We start from the raw sequence: 9,048 nt of genomic DNA on the forward strand, positions 1-9,048 counted from the left end.
CAGTAGCAAACGCATCATCTGTGCGCAGCTCTAAAATAACAAAGTCATCTACAAGCTGCCAAACTACCTTGACTTGGGTCAACAGTGACTCTCCACAACTTCTATACCCAGCTATGTCATCACAGACTGAAGAATCACTTCCTGGAACATCAAAGTCTTCTTCTGATCAGGCACCCGTGGCGAGCCACCTCCTCGTGGTGGGTGCTGGGTAACGCCAAGAGCTCGCCAACACCCCCGTAGTGGACCCGGGGGGATATTTGGTCCACCAACCCGTTTGCCGTGGGTTGCGGCCCTGTGTCGGTGGAGGAGGGGATCCTGGTGGTTGAGGGCATGGGAGCAGGACCAGTGTTCCTAATGCCCAATACACCACTTTGGCCCTGACTTCACCTAGACGGGTGGTTGAATGGGCCCGGTTCAACCAATCGGCTGGTCATGCCAAGCCCTGTGCATAGATAATATGTAATTGCACAAAATTTGATTTGGAATTGTTTAAACTTTAGTCTTGGCACCCTTTGTTCAGAATATTATTTGACTTGAATTTTGTTTACATGAATTCTGCCTAGAGTCTTATGCCCAGAAGGCGGTGGCTCATGGGCCAATCTGGTGGAAGAATTAATCTTTTGGTTTTTCTGCTGGAGTATATCATCCGAGTATCCTTGGTGCTGCAAGTTGGAGACCCGCTTGTGTTTAGCATTGTCCTTTGTGACCAGCTCGGATGATGAAACATATATACTACCTATGGAGTACCAAACCCCCCACGCTATAAACGTCAACTGGACAACGATGATGACGACCAACGACCTTCCAACTCAATCGACTATTGGCCACGATTTTTAGTTCTAGAAACTGTAGACAAGACGCCAATGAAACTTAACCCTTTCGCCATTTCCAAGGGTATACATGGCATTGCAGGTGAGGTTAAAAACGTTAGACGCTTGCGTTCAGGCTCTCTGCTGGTTGAATGCAACAGAAAACAGCAAGCAAAGAACCTCATGTCAACAGAAGTATTTGTTGGAATTCCCGTCTCTATCACTGCCCACAGGACTCTGAATACCAGTAAAGGCATAATCAGAGACAGAGATGGATTGTTTGCTGATATGTCAGAGTTAGATATTGCTTCTGAGATGAAAGATCAGGGAGTGATTTATGTTAAAAGATTCACGATCCGCAGAAACAATGAAACGGTCCAAACAAATACTTATCTGTTCTCCTTCTCATCGCCAAATCCTCCGAAGTCTGTTAAAGCAGGTTATTGTAGTCTTTCAGTTGACGTGTACATCCCAAATCCTTTGAGATGTTTTAGATGTCAAAGGTATGGGCACGGTGTTAACACTTGTACCAAGCCCATTACATGCGCCCACTGTAGTGAGAATACTCATGTCACAGAAGACTGTAACAGTGACCATAAAAAGTGTACAAATTGTTCGGGAAATCATTCGTCTTTCGCCAAAGAGTGTCCAGTCTGGAAAAAACAAACGGAAATCAATAAAATTAAATTCACCCAGAACGTCAGCTTTTCTGACGCAAAGAAACTTGTGGAATCTGCAGCACATACTGAATCATTTGCATCAGTTGTAAGAACTCCTGAATATACCTCAAAAGTAACTACCTCGTCGATACATTGCCAGACAGATTTGACGTGGGTTAAAACAAATAATGCTCAGTTCGTTGCACCCGAACAGTCTACTCAAACCTTGACATCTTCTGTCAACACTCAGGTGGTATCTAAAGCCGGGTCACAGTCCTGTAGTCAGACTTCATCTGTATCTGGAGAACAATCTTTGTCTCAGCCAACTCACAAATCACGATCAAAAACGGCTTTAAATTTTCTAAGTCAAAAACTAACTGTATACATTTCTGCCGTAAATACAAACCACATAAGGACCCTGAACTGTATCTAAACGGCACACCTATTAAAGTTGTTAAAGAGGCCAAGTTTCTGGGTCTTATATTTGACTCCCACTTGACGTTCTTGCCACATATTAAATCCCTTAAAGTTAAATGTTTGAAGGCACTAGACTTGTTAAAAGTTGTTTCAAATTCAAAATGGGGAGGCGATCAAACCATCCTACTTCACTTATACAGATCACTCATTCGCTCCAAACTTGACTATGGTTCCATTGTATATGGTGGAGCCTGTAAAAGCAGTCTCACAATGTTAGATTCTATCCATCATCAAGGTCTAAGATTATGTCTTGGATCTTTTCGAACTTCTCCCGTTGACAGTCTCTATGTCGAGGCAGATGAGCCATCTCTCACTCAGCGACGTATAAAATTATCTTTACAATATGCTACAAAACTATACTCTAACAAATCTAACCCGGCATATAACTGTGTTTTCAATCCTCTCTACGAGGATTTATACAACAAAAAGTGTTCTCTTGTTCCACCTCTCGGACACAGAATTAAACCCTTTCTTTCTTCGGCCGGCATTGAGCTGGAAAACATAGCTCCTTCCCGTCTTCTTTCTTCTCCTCCTTGGCAATTGGTTAGGCCACAAGTTGACCTAACATTAAGTACATTTAAAAAATCAGAAACTAATGAACTACAATACAAACAAGAATATAATCAGTTGAAACATAAATATTGCGGTTATAAATCCTTATTTACAGATGGGTCTAAGGGCGATGGCGCAGTGGCTTGTGCTACTGTCATTGGATCCAGAACAATATCTTCTAGATTACCAGACAATAGTTCTATCTTTACAGCTGAAGCAAACGCCATATTAACAGCCCTTAAATATATCCAAAGACATCCTAAACATAAACAGTACATAATCTATTCAGACTCTCTTTCTTGCCTTCAGGCTATTAAAAACCTAGCATGTAAACATCCACTTTTAATAGAAATTATTGAACTTTATAACTATCTTGCAACTGGCCAATACGACATCGTCTTCTGTTGGTTACCCAGCCATGTTGGAATCTCTGGTAATACTTTGGCTGACCTTGCTGCTAAAGCAGCGCTCAACAAATCTGTATCACCACTTCTTATTCCTTACAGTGATTATAAAGCCACCATTAGATCTTACATTCGTGATCTCATGCAGAAGAAGTGGGACACCCAAGTAGGTATCAATAAATTACATGCAATAAAACCATTTGTTGGTTACACCTACTTGGGATGTCGGTCTAGATTTGAAGACAAATCGTATTGTCGTATTGGCCACACTAGGTATACGCATGAATATCTTTTGAAAGGTGAGGATCCTCCGTTCTGCGTCCCTTGTGATGAAATAATCACGGTCAAGCATGTCTTGCTTGACTGTGTTGAATATTCCATCACAAGGGACAATTATTTTAAATCAAGAACTATGAAGGACCTTTTTAGTAATGTAAGTTCTCATTTAATTATTGCATTTTTAAAAGAATTGAATTTATTGACTGACATGTAAATAAATAAGTATTTTATGATTGGAAGTTGAATTAGCAACTGAGATTGTTAGTGGCTGTATCCTCGAAGGGGGTTGAAGTACCGTAAAATTATTGTCCTCCTGAGAGGGTACGTAAGTCCCAAAACGATTTAAGTCAGATTCAATCTTTCACTTTTTTAATCGTAGAATATGTGTCATTTTAATTTATGGCTAATCTAGCATACAGTCGCCAACAGCTGAGGGGATGGTGTAAATCCAGTCAGGGACCATGCAGGTAGCAGAGGTACTGTAAGTCCCCTTGGTCCCTGGTATGGTGATCTACCCTCTGTTGTTGGCGATCTATGGCCTGTTTTTATATTGTATTGTCCAAATAATGATACTGTTATATTTTTATAAGTTTCCACACTAGTTTTAATATTAACTGTGATAGTCTAGTGGTTTTACTGTCCTTCGTAGACAGGGTGTTCATAATATGCATATATATTCTTTTTTGTCATGTATGTTCTCGTCACGATATGGCTGCAATATTGCCGATGTGACGTTAAATATTAACTCACTCACTTCTTCTGATCATAAATCATCTTCGCAGTCACGCACTGAGTCTCAATCTACAACTGATAGACAACAAACTGCTAAAGGTAAATCTAAGCCTAAGCCTGATGTTTCAAAACAACAAAGTGGCAGGGCTCCCAAGGGGTCACAAAATAAAGTTCAATTGTTTAATAAATACGGGTCTCTTGAAGACATGGACGTTTCTGAAAACGTCCATTCTAGGGCACATAGCTTGTCGCCCTCCAAAAGAGTGCGGGGTAGATCCCCAATAAATCCCCCCTAAAGATAGTTTATTCCACTAATATTGTACAGTGGAACTGCAGAGGACTAATTTACATGAATTACAGCTATTAGTCCAAGATTTCACACCTTCAGCGATATGTCTCCAAGAGACATATTTAAAGCAAACAGATACATTTGACCTTCGTCATTTTAATGCATATCATTCTTTTTCACCTCCGGGTGATAGAGCTACTGGCGGGTCATCCGTTTTAGTCAGACAAAACGTTATTCAAAGCCCTGTTTCACTTAATACTAATATGCAGGCTGTTGCAGTGAGAATTACCTTACACGTAGCGTTTACGCTATGCTCTCTTTATATTTCGCCGTCTTCGACGTTCACTAAAACTGATCTTCAAGCTCTATATGACCAACTCCCGAAGCCCTGTATTATAATGGGAGATTTAAATGGGCACAACCCACTCTGGGGTAGTGTAAATACAAACACTAGAGGTAAATTGTTGGAGGACTTTTGTTCTGACAATGACTTATGTGTTTATAATGATGGTTCCAACACATATTTACACCCTGGCACAGGGACGTATTCTGCTCTCGACTTGTCATTGACAAATTCCGAACTATTAAATGAATTCGAATGGTCAGTCCACGATGACCTGTGTGGAAGTGACCATTTTCCTACTATATTAAAAGCTGTAACTCCATCTGATGTTCCTCCATCATCAAGGCGGAATTTTAAAAAGGCTAACTGGGCTTTATATGAAACACTGTGTGCTGAAAAATTTAAACCTGAACGTTTTATTGACGTTTCTGATACTATCAAATCTTTTTCTGATGAACTGAATTCCATAGCTGATGAGTGTATACCAAAGTCCTCTGCAGTTCCACACATAAGAAAACCATAGTTCAACGATGAGTGCAAACAAGCTAGGAAGGCAAGGAAAAAAGCAGAACATTATTTCCGTCGCCATCCTATGGTGCATAATTTAAATAAATTTAAGATTTTAAATGCTAAAGCACGGCGTACTTTTAAACAGAACAAACGCCAATCTTGGCAAAATTATGTATCCAAAATAAATTCTCGGACACCCATGTCCAAGGTATGAAACATGGTCCAGAAAATCAAAGGTAAAGGTACTAAATCTACTGTCCATCATCTTAAACATGGAGATCAATTGCTTACTGATAAATCAGATATTGCTAATAAACTGGGTGAAACCCTTGCTAAACACTCTTCCTCTTCAAATTATGTACCTAAATTTCAGCAATATCAAAAACAACAAGAAAAGAAAACTATTAATTTCAATTCTGATAATGGGGAAGATTATAATGAAACGTTTTCTATTCATGAACTCCATACTGCTCTTGATCAAGCTCATGACACTGCTACAGGAGCTGATAACATACATTATCAACTCCTGAAGCACTTACCAGAATCCTGCCTAGAAACGCTTCTCAATATTTTTGATGATATTTGGACATCGGGTAACTTTCCTCCGTCATGGCGTGACGCCATAGTAGTACCAATACCTAAACCTGGACGTGATCATACGGATCCGTCCAATTATCGACCTATTTCACTAACTAGCTGTGTTTGCAAGACCATGGAACGCATGATAAATAATCGACTTGTTTGGTACTTGGAAACAAATAATCTTATCACAGATATACAGTGTGGTTTCCGTAAAAACAGAAGTACTGTCGATCACTTAGTGCGACTGGAGTCATTTGTTAAAAACGCACTAATTAATAAACAACATGCTGTGTCTATCTTTTTTGATCTTGAAAAAGCGTATGACACAACCTGGAAACATGGTATTTTGAGGGATTTACATGACTTTGGTTTGCGAGGTCGTTTGCCTCAATTTATTGCCAACTTTTTAAATGACAGACAATTCCAGGTCCGTGTGGGTTCTACCCTGTCTGATCATTACAATCAGGTTCAGGGTGTTCCACAAGGCAGTATTTTATCTGTCACTCTTTTTAGCATCAAGATCAACAGTTTGTCAAAAGTTTTAAACGATTCAATTGATGGATCGCTTTTCGTGGATGATTTTAATATTTCTTGCCGAGGTAAAAATATGCATACTATTGAACGGCAACTGCAGTTGTGTTTAAACAAAATAAATAAATGGTGTCTTGAAAACGGCTTCAAATTTTCGAAGTCCAAAACTAATTGTATACATTTTTGCAGAACATATAAGCCACATAAGGACCCTGAACTATCTCTAGATGGCACTCCCATCAAAGTTGTAAAGGAGGCCAAGTTCTTGGGATTAATTTTTGACTCGCATTTAACGTTCCTACCACATATCAAATCCCTCAAAACTAAATGCCTGAAGGCACTTGACTTGTTGAAAGTCGTTTCAAATTCTAAATGGGGAGGGGACCAAACTACCCTCCTGCAACTTTATCGATCACTGATCCGGTCAAAACTTGATTATGGCTCCATTGTATATGGTGGAGCCTGTAAAAGCAACCTGAAACTTTTAGATTCTGTTCACCATCAAGGTCTAAGACTTTGTCTTGGCTCCTTTCGAACTTCACCTGTTGACAGCATGTACGTTGAGGCCGATGAGCCATCTCTTGAGCAGCGACGTATCAAATTAGCTTTACAGTATGTAACAAAATTATATTCCAGTGAGTCAAACCCTGCATATAACTGTGTTTTCAGTCCTCTGTGTGAGGACTTATACAATAAAAACTCTTCGCTTGTACCGCCTCTTGGTTTAAGAATTAAACCATTTCTTGCTGCTGCCGGCATTGAGCTGGAAAATATAGCTCCTTCCCGTCTTCTTTCTTCTCCTCCTTGGCAGTTGGTTAGGCCCCAAGTGGACCTAACATTGACCGCATTTAAAAAATCGGAAACTAATGAATTACAGTATAAACAAGAATATAATCAATTGAAACATAAATATAGCAGTTATAAATCCTTATTTACAGATGGGTCCAAGGACGGTGGCGCAGTAGCTTGTGCCACTGTCATTGGATCCAGAACAATATCTTCTAGATTACCAGACAACAGTTCTATTTTTACCGCTGAGGCTAACGCCATATTAACAGCTCTTAAATATATTCAAAGACGCCATAAACATAAACAATATATAATCTATTCCGACTCTCTTTCTTGCCTTCAGGCGATTAAAAATCTTTCTTGTAAACATCCACTTTTAATTGAAATTATTGAATTATATAATGATCTTGCTACTGGCCAATACGACATCGTCTTCTGTTGGTTACCCAGCCATGTAGGCATTTCAGGGAACACAATGGCCGATTTTGTTGCCAAGGCAGCACTCAACAAATCTGTGACACCACTTCTTCTTCCATACTCAGATTACAAAGCGAATATTAGAACTTATATACGTGATCTGATGCAAAAGAAGTGGGACACCCAAGTAGGTATAAATAAATTACATGAAATAAAACCGTATATTGGTTACACCTACTTGAGCTGTCAGTCCAGATTTGAAGAGGTCGTTATGCGACGATGTCGTATTGGTCACACCAGATATACGCATAAATACCTTTTGAAAGGTGAGGATCCTCCGTTTTGTATCCCTTGTGATGAAAGAATCACGGTCAAGCATGTCTTGCTTGACTGCGTGGAGTATTCCATCACAAGGGATACCTATTTTAAATCACGTAGTATGAAGGACCTTTTTACTAATATCAGTTCTCATTTAATTATTGGATTTTTAAAAGAATTAGATTTATTAAATGAATTGTAAATAGATAATTTTTATTATCGGAAGTTTAAATTGGTAACTGTGCTTGTTGGTGGCTGTATCCTCAAAGGGGGTTGAAGTATTGTAAAACTATTGTCCTCCTGAGAGGGTACGTAAGTCCACAAACATTTAAAGTAAATTCAAACTTTCCATGTTTTTAATCGTAGAATAAATGTCTTTTTACTGAATGGCTAGATTTCCCGAATTGCTGACTCCTGAGGGGATGATGTAAATCCAGCTAGGGTCCATGCAGGTAGCCAAGGTACTGTAAGTCCCCATGGTCCCTAGTATGGTGATCTACCTTCAGTTGTTAGCAATCTATAGCCCATTTTTATCTTGTATTGTCCTCTAAAGATAAATTGTTTTAGGTATAGTTACTAGTTTTATACTCTACTCTGTGATATTCTAGTTGTTTTACTGTCCTTCGTTGACAGGTTTTATAATAGGCATATAGTTCATTTCAGAATTAAATGTTCTCGTCACGATATGGCTGAGATACTGCCGATGTGACGTTAAATGTTAACTCACTCACTCACTCACGAATACGTGTTGAAAGGTAAGGATTCGGATGATGCAGTTTTAACACTCACCATGGCTTATGAAATCCCCACAAAAAAGGCATACCCGGACCGTGTTGCTGCTAAAGCGGTAAAACCTGAACGTTCACAATTTCGTCACCATAACTGACTCCATTCAACGATCTGGAGTGGCGTCCTCTCTGTGGTGGTGATCCCACCCAAAACCATCACGCCACTTCTCTAGTCGCTTGATCTGCCTTCAATTGTTGGTAATCTATAGCCTGTTTTATACTGTATTGTCCATAAAATGATATTAGTTTTAACTTTCTACGCTAGTTGTAATGCTAATCGTGGTATTCTAGTTGTTGTACTGTCCTTTGTCGACAGGTCTTTATAATACACTAGTCTTACATTCCATTTCAGTGTTAAATGTTCTCGTCACCCTCTGGCTGAAATATTGCCGATGTGACGTTAAATATTAACTCACTCACTCATTACGCCACAAGTTCCAAAACGATCACCATCCATGACACGGAGTAACATGACATTCACCTTGACGTCGATACAAGCAGCCAGTCATCTCGAAGAGTCCTTGCAGAGATTCCGTTCGCTCCTGGTACTGTGTGTGTTGCTGGTTGGA

Source organism: Haliotis asinina, chromosome 6, assembly GCF_037392515.1.
Source record: "Haliotis asinina isolate JCU_RB_2024 chromosome 6, JCU_Hal_asi_v2, whole genome shotgun sequence".
NCBI classification, from domain to species: Eukaryota; Metazoa; Mollusca; class Gastropoda; order Lepetellida; family Haliotidae; genus Haliotis; species Haliotis asinina.